Here is a 12,069-nt window from a genome sequence, read left to right on the forward strand (position 1 = left end):
ATTGAAATTTCAGCATCTTAGATATCAAATTCTTAGAACAGCTAAAAACTGATATCTATGCAGCTGTGATGGTAACTAAAATATGCCTCTTGAAAGAGCAAAATTGCAAATAGATCTTGTATTAAGGCAGATGAAGATTGTAAAACCAACTGTCAACAAAGAGGACGAGATGAATGCCTGAGATCGTCAGCATACCATTAGGACCCCCTGGGTTATTTACTGCCCAAACCTGTTCAGTATTGCAGTATGCTTGCTGAGGGCAGGATTATTATGAACGTCCTGCGTAATCATCTGCTCAAAAACTCCAGTCTGAGCCTGGGTCAGGAATGAAGTTTTGTGACCTCTGGTACATTCTTGCTTTTTTCTCAGTTTTAGGTGTGGCAAAATGCATGAGCACAGAGCTACAGGATGTCAGCACGTACAGCAGGAAGGAAACATACTTGTATGTGAAAACCATGCTGGCATTGTTCCTTAAGGGGGAGTAGGAGGGAGTAGTAAGGAGTAAGGTGGAAGAGTGGCTCTCCTGTGCCGGATCACGCATCTAATACATCATGACGTCACTTCCTGTTTACTCGGCTGCCAATGGCGCCAGTTTTAAAAAAAATATACAATATTCAGAATCGCCGAAAACAGCGATCTGAATACTTTGGAGTGCAAAGGAGGGATTTGGGGTCTTTTAGACCCCTGATCCCTCCATAAAGAGTAGCTGTCACCACCTATTACTGTCACAAGGGATGTTTACATTCCTTCTGACAGCAATAAAAGTGATCAAAATTTTGTGTTAAAAAAAAAAAAAAAAAAAAATTAATATAAAAATAAATAAGAAAATTTTATTTTTTTTTTTTAAAAGCACTCCCATCGCCGTGAGCTCGCGCAGCAAAGAAAGCGCATACGGAAGTCACGCCTGCATATGTAAATGGTGTTCAAATCACACGTGAGGTATCGCCGCAAGAGCAATAATTCTAGCACTAGACCTCCTCTGTAACTCTAACCTGGTAACCGTAAAAAAAATTTAAAATGTCGCCTATGGAGATTTTTAGGTACTGTAGTTTGTCGCCATTCCACGAGTGCGTGCAATTATAAAGCGTGACATGTTTGGTATCTATTTACTCGGCGTAACATCATCTTTCACATTATACAAAAAAATTGGGCTAACTTTACTGTTTGTTTTTTTTTAAATTCATGAAAGTTTCCCTTTTCCCAAAAAGTTGCGCTTAAAAACACCGCTGCACAAATACCGTGTGACATAAAATATTGCAACAATCGCCGATTTATTCTCTAGATTCTCTGCTAAATATATATGGTTTGGGGGCTCTAAGTAATTTTCTAGCAAAAATACAGATATTAACTTGTAAACACCAAATGTCAAAAATAGGCTTAGTCATGAAAGGGTTAAGCAGCCGGCCAGAACTTTAGCAAGAATTTTTTAGATCTTCATTCAGGAGTGATAAATCGGTATGAGGAACATAGTTCAGGGTCCTTGCTAGGCTTGGGGAGGACCACCACGACCGCCTCAGACATAGACGGGGACAAGGAGCCCTCCTCCAAGGCCTTCTGTAGCAGCATCTCACGTTATTTGGGGAGCAGGTCGTGGGCATAATGTTTAAAGAATTCTGCCGGGAACCCATCCGGGCCCGGCGTCTTTCCAGCTTGCAGAGGTTTGACCACTAGTTAAATTTCCTTAGGGTAAGTGGACTATCTAGCCTCTCCCTGGTTGAGTCTGTAAGACATGGCAGGTCAGCTAAAGCCAGGTATGTATGCATGCAGTTCTCCTTCAGGTGTACGTCACTCGGGGGCTATAGAGCTCCTGATAATAGGAGGCAAACTGAGCATTAATTTGCGTGGGAACTACCATAGCTTCCCCAGTGCTCCTAGAAACATCTGCCCTGGAATCAGTGCTTCGGTTTCAGATGTTCGAAAAACGCTCTCTACCCTATACAATATGCTAGTCACTTTGGATACATCTAAGGTCTCCCAACTTTTTGACCTTTGGAAACAAGACATTCCCGACTTAGCAGACAATGACTGGGAGGAGGGTATTCAACAGTTCCTTCCCCTGATAATCTCTGCACGAGAGATAGGTTGTCCCAGCTTAAATTCTTACACAGCACTTATTACTCACCCACCCGCTTGGCGAGAATCTACCCCGACCGGCTTTGTGCCCCAAATGCGGTTCAGATGCGGCTGACTTTTTTCATGCTGTCTGGTCCTGCCCCAAGCTGGTGGAGTATTGGAGGGAGATACTGAACGACATCAATATAGTTGGGAAACGAACGTTCCATACAGCCCCATTCCCCTTCTACTAGGCATATGTGACAATCTTGAGGCCCCCCCAGAGGAAAAAACTTTTTGTATTTTACGCACCTTTCTATGCTAGAAAGGCGACCCTACTTCACTGGAACCAACCTCAACCGCCCACTAGCCAACTCTGGAAACCCCTGGTGAACAAGGTCTTACCGCTCTATAAACTAACATACTTGGACAGGAACTGCCCCAAAAAATTTGATAAAATATGGGCAGCATGGGTGGAGGCTAAACAGTTAACTCTTGAGTAAAGATGCAGACCTCCTTTACATCTACAAAAGGTCCCCTGAGTGCTTAACGTTTTAAACTAGACCTGGCCCGGTGTTCTCAAAAGGATAGTCTGTTCTGTCTGAGGGGTGTATACCCATAGTCCGGACACACTAGACATAGGATAAGTGTATACATTTGATGTTCTTTGCATTTACTGTACCACTCCACTTCAATAACTGTATCTCCCAATGACATGTGATCACTGTCTGTAATTATCAACATTTTTATAGCCTCTGTTTTGGTATTTCCCATTTTCTCAATTTTTTTTTTTTTAGTTTGTTCCCTGTTTTGGTTTCAAATGTACTCCTGGATTTTTTGTCTGCATTGTACTATTCAATAAACTTATTGTTAAAAAAAAAAAAAAAATCAATCAGGATATGCAGTATAGCAGGTAGGATAAAGCAAGCTGACATGCGGAGACAGGGCCGAGGAGCTATGGAGAAGGTCTCAGCAAGGGAGAATCAAGTTTCACCACCGAATGGTCTCTGCCCAAGAAGACGCCTCCTCAGGAGAGGTAAAGAAGCAGACTCTCACCATCTGCAACATGCAGTCTGGTGGCTAACAACATGCTGTACTTAAAGCCCCTTGGCCCAGATCTTAGCTTTTACTGTGTCAAAGCATTTGTGTTGCCTCTGGGTCTCCACAGAGTAGTCATGGAATATCATGAGTTTAGAATTTTAATAATGGAGCTCCGCCATGGCCCTGGCCTCCCTCAGTACCACATCCCTGTCCTTAAAATGCAACAGCTTGAATATGAATGTGAGGGGCGGAGAACCCCGAGGGCCCCTCGAGGCAGGCATACAGTGAGCTCTCTCCACAGTAAAGAAAGGAGAGAAGTGGGCTTTAGGTAACAGCAATGCGAGGCGATGTTCTGCAAAGGCAGTAGGATCATTACCCTCTGCGCCCTCCGGGAGACCTATGATCTGCAGGTTGTTACGCCGGTTGAGATTTTCTGCATCTTCCGCTCTGGTCTCCAATGTCTTGACCTTGACTTTAAGGGTATGGGAGGTCAGCTGCATGATCACTAATGGGGTCCTCCATTGCGGAGATCCTCTGCTCCACCTCCACCACCCGGCCGCGGAGGAAGTCCAAAAGTGCAGTCTGGCCAATTGCAATAGTCTGCATGGTGGCCGCAAGGTCTGCCACTGTTGCAGGGGGAAAGGCAGAGGCCTCTGTCTGAGATGCCATAGGCGCTGTAATGGTGGCCTGTCCCCTTGTCCGATCTAATGAGGTTGCTGTGGATTTGGAGCGACGGGGTTTGTCGCCAGTCATGACCCAGAGGCACCGCTGACTATCCTGGACCGATCCACAGCACAATTAGGTCTTTTGCGCTGGATAGAAGCAGGATTAATAAGCCGGACTCCAGGAGCCAAGTTACAAAGCATCCTCTCCTGTCGCTATCTTGGACATGCCCCCCGCGCCCTTTTAATACTTACTAGGCTGTAAAAATGCCCAATCAGAGCTTCTGTATTTACCTAGGCATGATTAAAAACTCAATCCAACAGCATTCCTGAACTATATTCACAACCAACTGGACAGGTTGAGAGGAAGCAAAAAGGTCGTCTAAAAAGCTGCTTTCTGAAGATGCTTGTCAAACATGGTTATAAGCCATGATGAAAATAATGCCAGGGTGTTCCAAAATATAGCAACCCATGGTTTAAAAATCGCTATCTTCAAAATGTACACTGAAAAATGGTCTACATACATTACAAGGAATATTAAGCAACTATTAACTGTAACTATTCATTACAGAGGTCGAGTCCATGCTTTGACGGATCAGGGCAACAAAAAGGGGGACCTACTCAAAACTAAACGGGTGGTCATAACGTTTTTGTTTTTTTGCTGACTTATCTGTTGATACTGTTTATTTTAATGCACAGATCTTTTTAATATTTGAATTTCCTCCGGTACACTCTACAGCCCATGTTTTTCAAAATCAGGACAACCTTTGACATTTACTATATTAGGTTCCATCTTTCTTCCCTTATTGGCTTTCTATGGCCATTTGCTGGTATATTATCTGCTGTGTGATCGCCTGATGGTGTTTTGGTATGCTACCCTGACCCATTGTTGCTCAGCCTGGTTGTGTTTGCCCTGGTGGCGGGTGTCTGTGTTTGTGTCCCCACATCCATGCTGTGCTCCCACCCTACACTGTCCCACGGTGTTACACTGCCCAGACCCATGTAAACCCATGACATTTTGAGTCACTTTTTCCTGTTATATACATTTGTTACATAGAATTGTTTATATTTATTGTATCTATTGTTATTATACATAGAACAGTATTTTAATCTCACTTTGTCATTTTAGACTATTTGCAATAAACTTTTTACTTTTAGTTGACTGTGTGTTGTGGTGCCTAAAATGTCCATCTAGAGCAGGGGACTCAAAGTACCAGCCCGCAGACTGGTTACAATTGGCCAGCAGGCAGGGCCGATCCTAGGCGGGTGTGACGTGGCAGTACGCAGCGGCTGGGAGCTCTCTCTCCCCGTCTCCTCTCCCCTGCATGCTGCTGCAGCCCAGCGCGTACAACACAGGAGAGCAGAGCGGCGAGAGAATCCACCCATCTCCCTGCCCACCAATTCTATCGAGAAGTGCCTGCTATCAAATAGTGCCCCAGAACGAACTGCGCATGCACCATACGTAATACCACAACAGCTTATTTAACGATCAGCTGTTGTGTTGGAGAGACAGCGCCTGCGCACAATAGCCGACTGAAGACATTTGTCAGATTGTGCCAAGGCACGTTCATGTAGGTGAGGGGTGGAATTTAACATGAAGGGGGCGGATGTTTTCATTGATGGCCAGTGCTGATCTAATATGAAGGGCTTGGAAGTTTAAGGATGGCCACTGCTGCAGAGATGGGGGCAGAATTTTAAACGTTTAGCTAGCTAAATAGGCCCTCCAGGAAGAATAGCAGATAAAGATTTGTTTAGTAGATTTGTTTGGGCATCGGTAAAAATTCAGCCCCCATCTTTGCAGCACTGGCCATCATTGAAAACATCCGCGTCCTTCATGTTAAATTCCGCCCCTCACCTACATGAACACTCCGACAGCACGAGGCACAATCTGACTGAAAAATGTCTTCAGTCAGCTATTGTGCACAGGCGCCGTCTCGCTGACAACAGCTGATTGTAAAATCAGCTGTTGTGCTATTATGTACAGCGCATGCATAGTTCGTCCCGGGCACTATCCGATAGCGGGCACTTCGACAGAACACCGGCCCCGAATCCAGGGTCCTGCTGCCACCTCAGGGTGGAAGATTGTGGCGTTCTCAGGGTGCCCTGCCACTAGGCCTGTGATGAAGCCAGGACTTGACAGGAGGAGAGGACTCGGGAGGCAGAAGATTAGGCCACCAGCTGCCAGGAGGAGAGGTAAGTGAGTCATCACACAGAGGCAAAGTCCTTAGTTGCGTGACTGGGGTTGAAATTTAGGGGGGGGGGGGTTGTATTTGTGGAGTGTAGGGGGTAATGCTGGGGGTTAACAGTGCGTCCGCTGACACCAATGCTGGGGGTTAACAGTGCGTCCGCTGACACCAATGCTGGGGGTTAACAGTGCGTCCGCTGACACCAATGCTGGGGGTTAACAGTGCGTCCGCTGACACCAATGCTGGGGGTTAACAGTGCGTCCGCTGACACCAATGCTGGGGGTTAACAGTGCGTCCGCTGACACCAATGCTGTGGGCTAACAGTGCGTCCGCTGACACCAATGCTGTGGGTTAACAGTGCGTCCGCTGACACCAATGCTGTGGGTTAACAGTGCGTCCGCTGACACCAACGCTGGGGGTTAACAGTGCGTCCGCTGACACCAACGCTGGGGGTTAATAGTGCGTCCGCTGACACCAATGCTGGGGGTTAATAGTGCATCCGCCGACACCAATGCTGGGGGTTAATAGTGCGTCCGGCGACACCAATGCTGGGGGTTAATAGTGCGTCCGCCGACACCAATGCTGGGGGAAAGGAACGTTTGCATGCAGCCCCCATTGGATGTGAAAACTTGACCTGTTGCCCTCAGGCAATTTGAGTTTGAGACCCCTGATCTAGAGTCTACTTTTTCTAAATCATCTATTTTTGGAGGATGTGGCACCCTCTTATTATATCTGCATCCACAGTACCATCCGGTTGGGGTGACCTTTCTTCTTTTTCCACGGAAACGTACTAGTCTCCCTGTTTAGAAACAAATTGCTTTGTAACAATAATTTGATACAACATTTAAAGAAATAATAGCTAAGGGGGTACCACATCCATATTTAAAGAGTATAGGACCATACCAGAAAAGGAACATTACATAATCTTATAAAATACAATTTATTACAAACATACAAGAAAAAGATATTCACAAAATAAAAAGCAAGAAAAAATATGAGCTCTCATTGATATAACCACATAGTGTATGTATTGGGAGGGACTAATGTTCACAATTCCTTACATGTGGGGATAATCAGCTAATCGAATCTCTCCACGTTAATTATATTGCATTAATGATGGAACAATGTTACCCCCATCTGCCTCTGTATTTCTCAATAGGTTGGTTGTCAGTACGGGCATTGAACGTGGGTGGGTGGGGGGGACACTAATGTTCAAAATTTACTAAGAATGTGGCGATGATCATGGATTGGTTGTCAAATCATTAAACTGATTCATATAGTTATAAACTACTATTTTGAGAATATTATAAGGAATTCAAGAATGTGCAAACAACAATTTTTGGAGGTTTGGATAATAAATGCAGCAATTTTTTATAAGGGTCTGGAAGACATTTGGCAAGTGTACAGTGTTGAAGCATGTTGTTGTGCTTCCTGAATGGGGTCTGGACTAGGGATTGCATTCCACCTTTATGCCTGAGGGGAGCCCCTGCATAGAAAATATCTGGCAGCATGGTGGCTTTTTTATAGCCCCTGCAGTTCCACGGTGGTAGTGTTGCGGTGGTTGGAGCAGGGGGGATATCCCACTAGAGGCATAGATCATACAGACAATGCGTTTATTTTGCACTAGAAATAGGCCCTTGTTGGTAGATTATGTTGCTGTTTGCCAACATAACCCCTTGTGAGTAGTCTATATGTTATTAGGGTATATGCATCTGGCTACAGGTATCCTTATTTTGTCTCGGTTGTCTATGTGACATTGCTACCATTGGAGATTTTGCTTTTCCATGGTCTTCCTATTTAAAAGACACTAGGGATACTATTAAACTATTGGAATCGGTTCATTTTCGAGAGGGGATGATTCTAGTTACAGCCGCTGTGGCTACACTATATACATGCATACCCCATAATTTAGGTTTCGATGCAGTTGAGAATTATCTGTGAAGGGATGCTAGACTTCCTCTCTTGCAGCGGAGCTTTACCATGCAGCTTTTGAAATTTGCCACCCAGCATAACTATTTCTGGTTCCAGAACCAGTTCTATTTGCAGAAGAGGGGTGTGGCTATGGGGGCAAAATTTGCACCTAGACTTGCCAACCTCTCCATGTCTCAGTGGGAGGAGGATGTCGTCTATGCTGTCCGGAGACCTGAGTTGGTCCTCTGTGCCAGATACATAGATGACATCCTCCTCCTATGGGATGGGGATCATAGCTCATTGGACAGCTTCATGGCCACACTCAACCTTAACGATAGAGGAATCTCTTTGAGTTACGAGGCCAGTACCTCTAGGGTTCACTTTTTGGACCTGGAGATCTTGGTGGTGGAACATCATTTGGAGTTTAGAACATACTTTAAATCTACCGACCGGAATGGTTACATTCCGGTCGATAGTTGCCACCAAGGTCAATGGCTGAAGGCAATTCCACGCGGCCAGTTTGAGGCTGCGCCGTAATTGCACAAGAATTTCTGATTACTTGTCCCAGTCCAAGTTGCTCAGGAATAGATTCCTAGAAAAGGGTTACAGTCCAGACCTTTTGGACATGGAGATTAATAGGGTTTTGTTACTTGAGAGAAGTTCCACTTTGATAGAGCGTCCGAAAACCACTTCTGACTCTAGATTCAAATGGTCCTTTATTACTACTCACTCCATCCAATCCAAACAAATTAGAGAAATTTTCAGAAGACATTGGAAGGTGCTCTTGAATGATAGACTATTGGGTCCGGTTCTTCCAGAACGGGCTGCAGTCATGTTTAGAGGTGCACGATCCATTCGGGGGAAATTGCTTATTTGCTTACTTGCCCCTGCCATAAACAATACGCTGGTCGTACTATTAGGACGTTCTCCATCCGAGTCAACGAGCACGTGGCTGGAATCAAAGGGGGGAAAAGCAAACACACGGTACCACGTCATTATTTACAGTACCACAACAAAGACCCTTCAGGCACACTTTTCCAGGTGATCGATAGGTTTATCCCTCATTGGAGGGGGGAATCGTGACTTCGGGGCGTTTCATGCCTCGAAACGTATTGGATTCAAGAGTTGAGGTCCTACTTTCCGTTTGGATTGAACGTGGAGTGGGACCTCAACTCTTTCATTAATCAATCTTAGAGATTGTTTCTGCTTATTATTTTCTATTTTGATGTTGCTCTGGTATTATACCGGACAAGTACATTGTTTGAGGTTCCCTGTGTTGTTTTGGGGCCTTGCACTGTGGAGCTCCTTATGGAGGGGGCTCCGTGGGGTGGAACCTTGAAGAACATGTGGAACATTTTTTAGTCACTCATCTAGAGATTTTTCCTCATTATGCTCATTATTTTTATTTCTTTTAGCATTATTTACTTTGGGTATTACACCCATTTATTTAATGTCTGCTGTTTCTCATGTTTTAAGTTTTACACCATAGAATCTCTTGGTTTTGTGGATTTTTATCTTACACGAATGGGTCCTTGTTACCTTTAAAGTCCGTTTCTGTTATGGTGGACATGTGTGTTTTTATCTTACTATACACAAGTTCTCTCTAGGAACCTGGAGTGATGCTGTGTCTATTGGCTCTGACCGGTCGGGATGCACCTGTGTGACTGCGGTGATGTTTCTCGCTGAGATCGCGAGATTTCTCTTCCCCGCAGTCACGTGGTGTTCTTTCTCCACCTATCACGTGACTTGGGAATGACGTTTGGCGGGCTTTGCAGCGAGACGTCATGTCCCTTTGTTTGACACGTGGGCGGACAGTCATGCAGACTAGTTATTTCCGGTCTGCCAGTTCATTGGACGTTGGGCCCGCCTGTCACTCCTATTCTTCAGGTTATTTGCTCATTTGACCATGTGATATACCTCTCAGTCAGGTGATTGTCTTTGGTCCAATGATATTCAATTTTGCGCTTCCTTCCTTATTGGTTTTGTACCTCTTATTTATTTATAAATATTAGCAGCGTGGAGTGGGTTGTCCATGCCCCAGTAGAAGACCATTAGGTCAAAACGCATCAGACGGTTACCCCTTCTCCATGCTGCCTTTGCTTTTAAAGTGATCACATTTTTTACTTGTTTGGCTTTTTAGAAATAAAAATCCTTTTTTACCTGCACTGCGGAAGTTTTAATTTTCTTTTTACATACTGCCTGGATGAGAGCGATTGTCCAACGTGGGCCATTTGTGGCACATCTTGCCTTCAAGATTTCTATCCGGAGTTCCAACAGTGATGACCTGCCTTGATGACCCCTGGAGGTTCGGTTGAGTCCATCTCGCAAGTCTCATCCTCTGACGTTCCTCCATCTGCCCGGTTGGGCTCATTGCCTTGCTGACTCCATGTTGCTGACAGGGGAGTCCACATGTTTCGTTAAGAGTACCCATCTTTTACTTATCCATTGATGCTGAGTATTATTGATGACGGTCTCACCTACGGATCAATATCATCCCTGCCAGTTCTTTTGGATACTCATCATCCATGAGTGGCCGTTTTTGTGTTCTGACACAATTGGACACTTCATCGCCTCACTATTTTTTGTTTTTAGACTTTATGATTTGATATACAATATTACTTATCACCAAGTTTAAGGACTTATGGACTTGATTTCACCTTTGTTTACTATTATTTAATATTCATTTATTTACCTAGCGCTACATTTTCTCACCTCCCATTGTTTTGTTTTTGTCACAACTTATGTAGCTGCTCTTTCCTTTTCCTTTTTTACATGTAGTTAGCGCAGTGTTTTGCACACTTTCTTCATGGTTTAATTAAGACTGATGGTGTGTGTGTGTGTCAGTGTGTATGTGTCGGGGGGAGAAGTAACCCAATATTTGCAAGGATATAAATGCCAACTCGTACATGTGAAATCTAACTGCAGCGAGGAAACAAAAAGATAACCCAAGAAACATATCCTTTGTTATGTACTGGAGTAGGAAAGAATGTGAGTTTTGTAATGTAGTGCTGTGGGAAAAGAATGTGGGATTTGTAAAACTCCTGCAAAGCCATAAACTTTAACCCTTCACTTCTCATTCCTATTCTTTAGGTCATTAAAAACTGGGATGTAAACATTTGCTGCTATGTTGCCAGCTTCAGTAAGATAAAAGGGGTCTTCACCATGCAAGCTCTAGTTCCAGAGGCCCTGACTTAGCAAAACAAAACAAAGATACAATTTAAACAATGAGCACAAAGAAGTGAAATTTGGAACAAATTCTAAAAATATTTGGGAATAAGGAAAACCTTTTTAAAAATGTCCATGCACCTTACAATTAAAACAAGATTTACCTACAACCATGTAGTACAAGGGGCTATCAATTACATTTAAAACTAGGATCAGTAAAGCCAAAGCAATGCCCCTCTAGGCAAATGACCGACACTCGCATGTTGTGAGCTGGAACCCAGGGTGCTGCACAGTTAGTTTGTTAGGCTTAGTAACATGCAGAATATTGCTGCACTCACTGGTATCTTTATTGAAGCATTAAAATGACATCACAGGTATCAGCACAGTGATGACATGCTGAGTACTGCAGATCCCCCAGCTTCTTTTTTTTTTTTTTAAGACATCTAATAAACTTTAATTGCAGGCTGCACGGTGCAAGGCAGTTGATTGCCTCTCATCATGCTGCACGCAGTACTTTTTTTTCAGTACACTGTACCCGCACACCATCGCACTGCAGTGGTGTGAATCAGGCACATAGGACAAGGCATTTTTCCTTGTCCATGTGGTGGGGCTGCACTGGAATAGCCGCAGATGTGACTGTCCCTTTTGGAATCAATGTATATTCATGCCATATGCGTTTTTAATGCACTGCAAAACACATATTAGGCGCAAAAGGTGTGAACCAGGCCCAATAATGAGCTGTGGAATACATGCAACACATCCAATGTTGTGTTTTCAATTATTTTTAAAATCTCTAAACTTCTCTCAGTCCTGAGCTTTCCTAATGGGAGGATATTGTTTACCAGTGCTAAACAAGTTAAAGTAGAACAAAATATCTGGTGATCTAGCTTTAAAGGAGTATTAAACCCCAAATCAAAAATGTAATACTGCATATTGCAGCTTACCAATCATTAGATGTGGTGGCTGGATCAGTTCTCATTTCTTAGGCTTCCCCCCCCTTTGTTTTCACCTGGTAATCTTGCCAAACACACACCTCCTGTATTCTGGATGAG

At 44.0% G+C, this 12,069-nt stretch overlaps 1 protein-coding gene across 1 annotated transcript in view; it reads right to left on the bottom strand.

The window, feature by feature from the left end:
- Window positions 1-12,069, bottom strand: part of FRMD8 (FERM domain containing 8) — a 61,830-nt gene that overhangs the window by 29,369 nt on the left and 20,392 nt on the right. The window lies entirely within an intron of this gene.

The sequence above is a fragment of the Aquarana catesbeiana genome, linkage group LG11, assembly GCF_042186555.1.
Source record: "Aquarana catesbeiana isolate 2022-GZ linkage group LG11, ASM4218655v1, whole genome shotgun sequence".
In the NCBI taxonomy this organism is placed as follows: domain Eukaryota; kingdom Metazoa; phylum Chordata; class Amphibia; order Anura; family Ranidae; genus Aquarana; species Aquarana catesbeiana.